Genomic DNA, 9,240 nt, shown 5'->3' with positions numbered 1-9,240 from the left:
TCAAAATCTTTATCAGCTTTAAGCTGTTAAAAATTATGTGTTTAAATTTCAACTTTTATATTTATTGGGGGCAGGATAATATGAAAACGACTCGTTTGTCAGGGCACTAATATATTTTTGACGACCAGTGCATTCAGCAAAGTAGTCAGCCATTGAGATGATGAGTTAGTAGTGTTAAAACTGGGCAGTACCTACTTTTGGAATAAGCCTTCGAAAAAACAGTGTCTGACTTGTTAATTAATTATTATGGTAAGTATAGGGAGCAAAGCTAATGCTTTGCTTAAGCATTTCAATCCCCGTGTAGTTATGTACTTACATCCAGTGTATACACACTATATGAAACACATATTTATGTGTTTCATACGTGTAAACTGATCCTATAAAAATAATTTTAGGGTTTTCTTCACATAACTTTTGTCACTAACCGCGACATATTTCAAAAAACTTAGGTCTCCATTTAAAAAGTAGGTCCCCAAAATATGTCACGCAAAGTGACTAAAATACCAGAGTAAGTAACTGTGTTTTATTGCGTGGTATTGCTTTAACTTACAAGAGTTTAATTAAATAAGATATGACTTCTTAATACGAGTATGATCATGATCAAGAAATATGTACTTACAAATGATTATTATGAAACGGTGTTCGTAAAAAAAAAAATTAACCTCTTCCCATCGCATTAAATGACTTCCTCATGTTATGACTGATATTTGTTTTGTCTTCAGTTCGACCTTGACTGTTTGTTATTACCAGTTAATCGATTTCTTAATTGAACAGTGTCAAAATGTTTCCTTTTATGCATCGCGTTGAACTGTTTATCCGTCATGTTTTAGTTTTTTAATTAAAATACATTACTACGTACCTACATTATTTATTACCAATCAGTTTTAAATTCGATGTTTCCTGCTTAATTAATTATTAAGTATAGTAGGTTAGAAGTTAATTTGTAAGTAGACATAAATAAATAAATAAGGACATTCTTACACAATTGACTACGTCCTACAAATATTTGTGCTTATCAAATTCCCTTACCGGGATTCGAACCCAGGACCATCGGCTTCATAGGCAAGGTCTAGGCCAGACCGATCGTCAAAACACATACCTACACAAACATATACGTATTTCTACCTACATTTTAAAATATAGCCAGGTTTGCTAAATGATAGTGAGACATACCTATTGTTTTGAATATGTTCCTACTAAATAATGAACTGTCTATTTAATCAATAATTAAAACATAAATGTAGGTATCCAATTACGTAAAGTAGGAAAGTAGAATAGTTTGGTTTACCTTAAAAGAATTAAACTGTTAACATTTATTTCTTTAATAATTATTGCAAGCAAGCCTAAATAAAAACCAAAGCGGCAAAAAACAATCATCATTTTAAAACAAATATTTCAATAATCAAAATTTAATTTCTTTCGAAAGTTTTTAAGGCGGCAAAGGGCAATTCATAGTTAAATACAACTTTGACCAGAACAAGTAACACAAAGTACACCCGCTGTCAAACACATGTCAAACTTTGACAAGCGGGCGGTCAAAATGTATACTTCCTTGGACGTTTTACAAATAAATGACTACCACGTAAGCTATGCAACTATACCCCTTATTGTTATAACGATAAAGCTGTCAGTTTTTTGGTGAGCAGTAAAATAATTATGGTCATGTAACGGTGCTACGCTGACATCAGAACGTGTGGTAAAAAGAAAAGATTGAAGTTGAAAAATAATTTGATTAAATTAAAAACAAAAGGGTCTGCGATTAATAGCATGTGTTAATAGTTATTTAAGATACAAGTGCGAAAAATAGGAGAATTCGTAACGAGTGGCGACTGGCGATAAATTAAAACACGACCAAAGGGAGCGTTTTAAATCGACACGAGTTGCGAATTACCTATTCGCACATGTATCGTACAACGTTTTACAGTACATATGATCCTTTAAATTTTCGACATAGTTACATAATGTGCTAATTTAAGCACTAGTGCGGAAAAGTAGCACCATATGTACTGTAATTTTTTTTTAAATATAGGTATGTACATATATTACCCTACCTCAAAATTACCGACTACCATGGAACTATTGAGAGCATTCAAAGATACACTCTAAAACAAATCTAATAATAAAAGGCGTTATTTTGAGGTGACACAATAATAAAATATAAACAACAACGATTATTTTTAATATTTCAGTAAGTTTTCTTTGCTTTTAGGTAAGTAGAGACATACCTACTTGTACTTGAATTCCTAGGTGTATAATTATGTATCAGTCCTACTACTGATTTTGCAGACAGTAAAATTACTTACCATTTGAAATAATTAGAATAATTAACTAAAATCCCGTTAATAACTACATGTCGGTCAAAAGTTTGATTAAATTATAGGTGTATCAAAATATTTATCTATTATTACTGTGAAATAGTAACTAATAATTAAAATATACGAATTCAAAGGGTACAAGTGCATCTCACACACGCCGTGGCCTTCTAAGTAAAACCAGGTAAGTCTAAAAAACTGGAAGTCCGACCTATAATTATAAAAGATCAAAATGTTCGCAGCGTTGTATTACCGGTTATTAAATGTAGGTTTTAGGAGCAAATGCGGTTATAATAGTCTCTCGAATGATATGGGACTAGAGAAACGTAATTTTGTGACTTTTTGCCTGGGGGTTGCCATATGGTTCGGATGGTTACCGCAAATTAAAAATATGTTTTCACCTTGGATGATCTACCAATCGTGACTATGTATAGCTCTTTTCAAAAGCGAAGGGTACGGTGGAATTTTTGCGAATTTAATCGATTATCGTGAAAAATCGTTTCAAATGTGCACTCTCACAACCCTAGAATCGCTTGATCCATCTTTCAACGCTACCCTTACCCTTCGAGTTTGAAAAACACTAGGGTTACAGTTATTCTGTTGTCAACATATTTTTGGGTCACCTTGTTGAAAATTACACTCTGAAAATTGAAAATTAAATTGAATTGTAAACGAATCAATTAAGGTTAGGTGGGATAGGAGAAACAATGGGGCAAGAGGTTTTTCTATAAGCGATTGCTTATAGGTAAAATAAACAGTTATATATACTTAAAGATATTAAATAAATTGTAATACTAAAATAAAGGAATGCATATTTTCCTCTCTTCAAATAAATCTTTGGCCAAAAAATACATAATTAAAATTAACTAAAAATATAACTTACCATCCTACGTAAGTATTTTAATCCCCACCTGATCCTAAACAAAATTTTGAACATGTTCTACCTAATAATATATTTTTAGTACTTAATACAATTTTGTATTAAAATTTATGAAAATATTAAATAGTGCCTAAGTCGATATAATATGACGTCATTATATTTCTAAATTCCTAATCATACACATGATAGTGTCATTCCTATTAAAATGTTTTATTCTGAAATTTTGAAACTCTAGCTGCATTTGGTTGGAATTAGAAGTATTGGAACCATCATCAGGACAATTGCAGCCGCTATTGCAATGGCAACCCTAACTCCATTATTTAATTCTGAACCATTTTGCGGTTAGTAGTCCGAACGTGCCTTCCGTCCTCGGCTATGTCATTTTGCGAACTAATAGGCACAATTCAAAAGGGTCGTATTCATTTTAGTAATAAATAGACACTGCCAATTTTCTGTCATTAAAGTCGCCCAGAATGACAGATTTACGGTTTCATTGTTGTTTGGAATTTTTATGACAAATTCGAATGTTTAAAAAGTGATTCTAGTAATTTTATGGCAGTGGCACAAAATTATAGGAATCGAATAAATAATAGGGTTACCGTGTTTAAAGTGGATACTGGACAGCAAGTATAAAACTCCTAGATAATATTATAATCGCAATTGTACGCGATGAAAGACACAGGCGTATTAAATATATTAAAACGGGTCAATCACGTATTTTAAGTCGATGTAAAATCGCTCGACATGTTATACTCTGTATTCCCGATGATGCTCCTCAATACGGAGTGAAACATGTCGAGCGATTTTCGACTTAATATACCTATAGTATGGGAGCCCCTCCATACAACAAACATATTTTTTTTGCCGTTTTTATAAATAATGGTACGGAACCCTTCGTGCGCGAGTCCGACTCGCACTTGCCCGGTTTTTTTAAATTAAAATAATGACAATGGTCATTATAATTGGCTCAGTAACTGAGATTCAATTGTATTAAAAAAAAAAAACATTATTGATGATCTACCCGAATCATTTTGCTCCCATGTAAGAAAATACACCTAGCCAAGATGACAATCGAACATTGACAAACTTAACAACAAACGAAAAGAAAAATGTACTTGAATGACAGATAAATAAATAAATAAATATTTGGGGACCATTTTACACAAATCGACCTACTAGCCCCAAACTAAGCAAAGTATGTACTATGGGTACTAGGCGACGATATACATACGTATATAGATGATAAATACATACTAATACACATAGAAAATACCCATGACCAGAGATCGGACAGAATAGCGCCAGTGCTGGCAATAATGTGGATATGACTCCAGAATTAATTAATTAATTTAATTAATTTCTCCCCTGAAATTTCATTTTGATTCCTAATCAATAAATAACACAAGTATTTCTTGTAACGTAGATTTATTAAAGGGAATTAATTCTTCATAGTCAGGGTCACTATCCACTAGGCCATACCGGTCGTAGAATTCAGATGCTACGAAAAGTCACGTGATATTTCTAGTACTTGCATGAGAAACATCGCTTAAATAAAAAAGTTATTAAAAGAGAACATGATAAACAATTGTATGAGTGATTGCAAATGTGATTACTGCATTTAAATCAATGAAATTTAAATTTACTGTCATCTTGGCTAGGCCTCCTGGCGTGCTAGTTTTCTCAAGGACGACCCAAATATAGTTATTTGCTATTTCAAATTTTCCCTATTTTTTCAATAAACCGAGAGCCGCTAGACCGAGGCCGGGCCGGAGCTACCGGTGCTTCGTTTTCTATGGAGAGCACCACGTGAACAGCGATCAGCCGTCATAAAAAATTACCTGTCGGACGCCTCGGCCCGGGACCGGCCCAGTCTAGCGTGAGTCATCCTTTACTCGTATATCATAGTATTTTCCTGCTTTTTATTTTCTTAAATTACCTAGTTTGAATTATTATGTATATGTGCTTTAATTGTTGGCATACTTATTTCCAAATTGCATTGAGTCGAATACAGCAAGAATATATACAGTAAGAAACTAAGAATACTCGCTAAATATTTATACTAAGTATTCTTACTATACTAATAATAATAATTCTCTAATGACTGTGTACTAATCCTGTCTACAGAGCGTAAGAAAAAAATATCTGTAGATATGATATTCATAACAAAGACATTCATAGTATGGCTAAATCACTTGATCAATAACCTCCATCAGACGTCATATCAAAGCATCGCCAAAAATGGCACAAAGAAAAAGAATGAATGGAACCAACAAAGTCCAAAGCTACTCAATATAACAATTTCCGCACCTAAGCCATTTCTCAAGTTCTTAGTAAGTGACTAATTTATAGGCGCCACCGCTCAGACGAAACACCGCAAACTAATCAAACAACCGGTCATTATGCCGTCATTTTCGTAAACTGCCATAGGTTAAGGAAACGAGCAAAAGTATAAATGGTTATTATTATGGATGGTTCTCAGGTAACGGTTGGGAGCCTCAGTGAGGCATTACCAAAAAGTAGTAGGGGGTAAGAAGAAAAGAATTAAACGACGCATTGGCGTAATTCCGGAGGGTTCGGCGGCAACAGGGTATGAAATATTCTTTTTTTGCAAAATCTACAAAAAACATACAGCATTATTAAAATAGATGTATCAAGGCAGCAAAAATTCATGGACACTCTGTTTTCGAATAACCTTACAAATTTATTTTTTAGAGAAGTTGTCTCCTTGAAATATACGAGGACTTTCCTAGATACATAGCTGTTTATTTATTGCAATAACGGTGTTGCAGTTCAAAAGTCCAAACGGCTCAAGTCACAAAACGCACGAAAAGATAAATGTCATTATATTGATACATTTGGCCAGTCTATTGCCTTACATTATCATTGATCAAATGGAAGGTGCTTACGTTCGACATGTCAAAAATTATGGCGTTCATATATCGAAGGCAGACGTCTATTACTATAATTATAATGAGAGCAAATTTTAGAAGCCATTTTACGAAGTAGGATTTTGAAAGATACGGTTGCGAATATTATTGCAATGTATTTTATGATGCAAAAAATAATGAATGGACATTTAGAAAGGGCAAGTTTAGCAAAATAAGTTGCAAAAAAGTATAAATAGTTCATTTGTTTTTGCAACGTTGAGAAATTTGCTGTTGGATAATTGTTGATGATGAAAAAAAAGTATGTAGTACCTAATAATAAGTAAAATAAATTGTTTAGAGTTTTATCAGTTTTAGTTGACTGTCAATGCGTTACCTAAAATTGTTTAATTACTTTTTGGTATTTTGCTACTAGACATCACCACAAATACAAAAAGTCGCATGTCTGAAACTGTCATCGCAATTTAGGTACATAGTATATTAAGCTCAATAACCAGGGCGATAAGGCGAAAATCAAAAGTATAAAGACCAAGTAACAATATATAAAGTCAAAGTAGATGTAACAAAACTATGTCTGTATACAAACGAACATGTATATTTTCCAAAAAACATTACCCCCTCTTTTTCATCAAGACACTAAAACTCCATAATGCATCACGATTCTCAGATTTACCGTCCACTTTCTTAGCAGTCAATAGCAATAAAATCCTGCTCTTCACGCGTGCGCTCGGACACATCTTTAGGACATTATTAAATTAATGCGACTGATAAATTGTCCTGATTGCGCTCATAGGTGGTCTAAACTACCGTAAATGTCTCTCTTCTCTGATAAGATGTTCATGTGAGGCACGCGCTAGACCAGCGAGTCTCAAAGTTTCAAAGGACCATTGTTCCGCAGAACCACTGGGTAGCCGTCTGCCTGTCGATGAGCTAGCGAATAGAGACTACTGATATGCAGTCAAAAAAAAAAATCGAAATTTCTACTTGGAAAAAATTTGGTAACTTCAGAATAAAGGAATCGAAATTTTCCATTTCAGAAATGTAACTTTTTTATTCTTGCGAGATATTTTTTAAATTTCCGAAAGATTTCCAACTTTTTGGAGACTTGCACACCTGTAATTCAGATCGACGATTTTCTCGTGCCATTTATTGTACTTGCAGATAGTCCCCGTCAATAAAAGATATATTAATAATTCATCGTGGATCACTAACTTCATGTTAGTGACAAGATCATTTTACGAGAAAACAATATCCCTAGAAAAAAACCTCGCTCATCTCTGCTTGCTTCTAGCTACTCGTCAACAGTCAGGCAGCTGCTTTGAAAGCTATAAGGCAGTCTAATAATCACTGAAAAATCACCACATACAGATACGAAACGCAAAGCAATAAATATTTTTTCCATAATGGACTCCTCGTTAAATAGTTTGAGATCCACTGCGCTAGGCTAATGGTCAAAGGTTAAAATGATTTTTAAGTTTGAGTTTAGTGCCCTCTATTGCTCTATTGATACAATCAAAACATGTATTTAAAGCAGTTTGATTGCACATTAAAAATTTATTGGGTTATTAGTTATGATAATAAATTTAAGTTACTTACCTACTGAAATTCTGTATTTTGCTAAATGCCGACGACAAAGATAGCAAATATGGTACTCGTATCTTCAAGAGAACTACGTTATCGTATATTTCGTGAATTTGGTTTAGTGCCGTTAAATATATCTATTAATTTCGGTGGAGACTTCATTTAATATAATTATTGCCCTGATAATGGGTGCTTTGCAAGTAAGAGACTGTCAGCAAAATTCAACAAAAAAATATATTTCGGCACACGACATTTAACTATAAATACCATATTTCAGTGCGCAATTTATATTCCAAACGTCGTACTTATTGACGCGACGTCACAACTGTCACAAGTTTTTTGGCATAATTGACCTAAACTCATGCAACATGTTGTCCTACTTTTGGGCTCAGAAATGCGTGGTTAAATTTTTTGGGTTCCTCGCGAACACCGTGTAGCCAACCGAGTGAGATGTTCAAATAATTTGCACAGCTCTTGCTTTCTTAAAATAAAGTAGCGCTCAGATCATTTTGAACGTTTTGCCTGCTTAGCAACTTCTGCTGATGATGGTTTGAAACAATTGCAGGTGCACAAAAAATGTGATCCTAGATAGCTCGACCCAAAAAGACCCAAAATCACCTGCACAGTAACACCCAAAACATTAAGCCGAAGGTCCCGCACGACTCTTGCCCCAAGCCAAGATGCTTATTAGGGATGTACCATGCACCTGTGTGAATATTTTCATAATCCCCTTAATTAGAGGTTCGCGGATCTTCCCAAAGGCCGCGAACGGTTGGGCCTCACTGAGGAGGCAATAAATTGTTCGACATTTGACCCCGCCGACTGGGATTTTTTTGGGGAATTTGCCCTCCGGCTGTAAGAAAGTGTACAGAGTAGAGATTGGTGTTATTGTTGAAACTGTGACATTAAAAGATTTTGATCAACTTGGAGTTTGTGTATTGACCCACCTACCACAGGGCCTAGTTGGAACAAAAATTGGTTTGAGCTTCGCAAAATTGCAAAAAGTATATTAATCATTTTTTTAAACAAATTATGGCATGTATTTTGAAATCAATATATTTTCAAAATAATCATTATTACAACCGTTAGCATGTCGAATGTTTAACATTAACTGTCTAAATTGTATCATTCTGTACGCTGCGCCGGATAATCCTGCAATTTTCTATAGGTAAATTCTACAAGTATTTAATAACCAAACCTATTTCAATATAACTCTGCTCTGTGCTTCCACTAATGTTACATATATTTATCAAACCGATCGTCAACCGTGGCGTCTTGCCGCAGGGCGCCCCGCCTTGGTTGCCTTTTTCCCACGTGCACCGAATGCTTGGATTGCGTGCGACCTCTTGCACCAACCATGCTCGTTCACCACAAAACACACATTTATCAAACTCACATAGACTAAGAATCGTTCTTACCAACCACTTCTAAACTTCCAGTATCTAAACTGTGTTTGTATATTATATTTTCATCTGTGGCTGCGTTTGATGAGTCAGTGGCCAAGTCTGTAGGCTCACATACGGTCGCTATGGCTGCTGCAGTGGATCTACTGTTTGCTCCAGGCTAGATATCTGGGTTCTCA

The sequence above is a fragment of the Cydia pomonella genome, chromosome 16 (genome assembly GCF_033807575.1).
Source record: "Cydia pomonella isolate Wapato2018A chromosome 16, ilCydPomo1, whole genome shotgun sequence".
Lineage (NCBI taxonomy): Eukaryota > Metazoa > Arthropoda > Insecta > Lepidoptera > Tortricidae > Cydia > Cydia pomonella.
The sequence above is the reverse complement of the archived record's forward strand: the minus strand, read 5'-3'. Positions refer to the sequence as shown.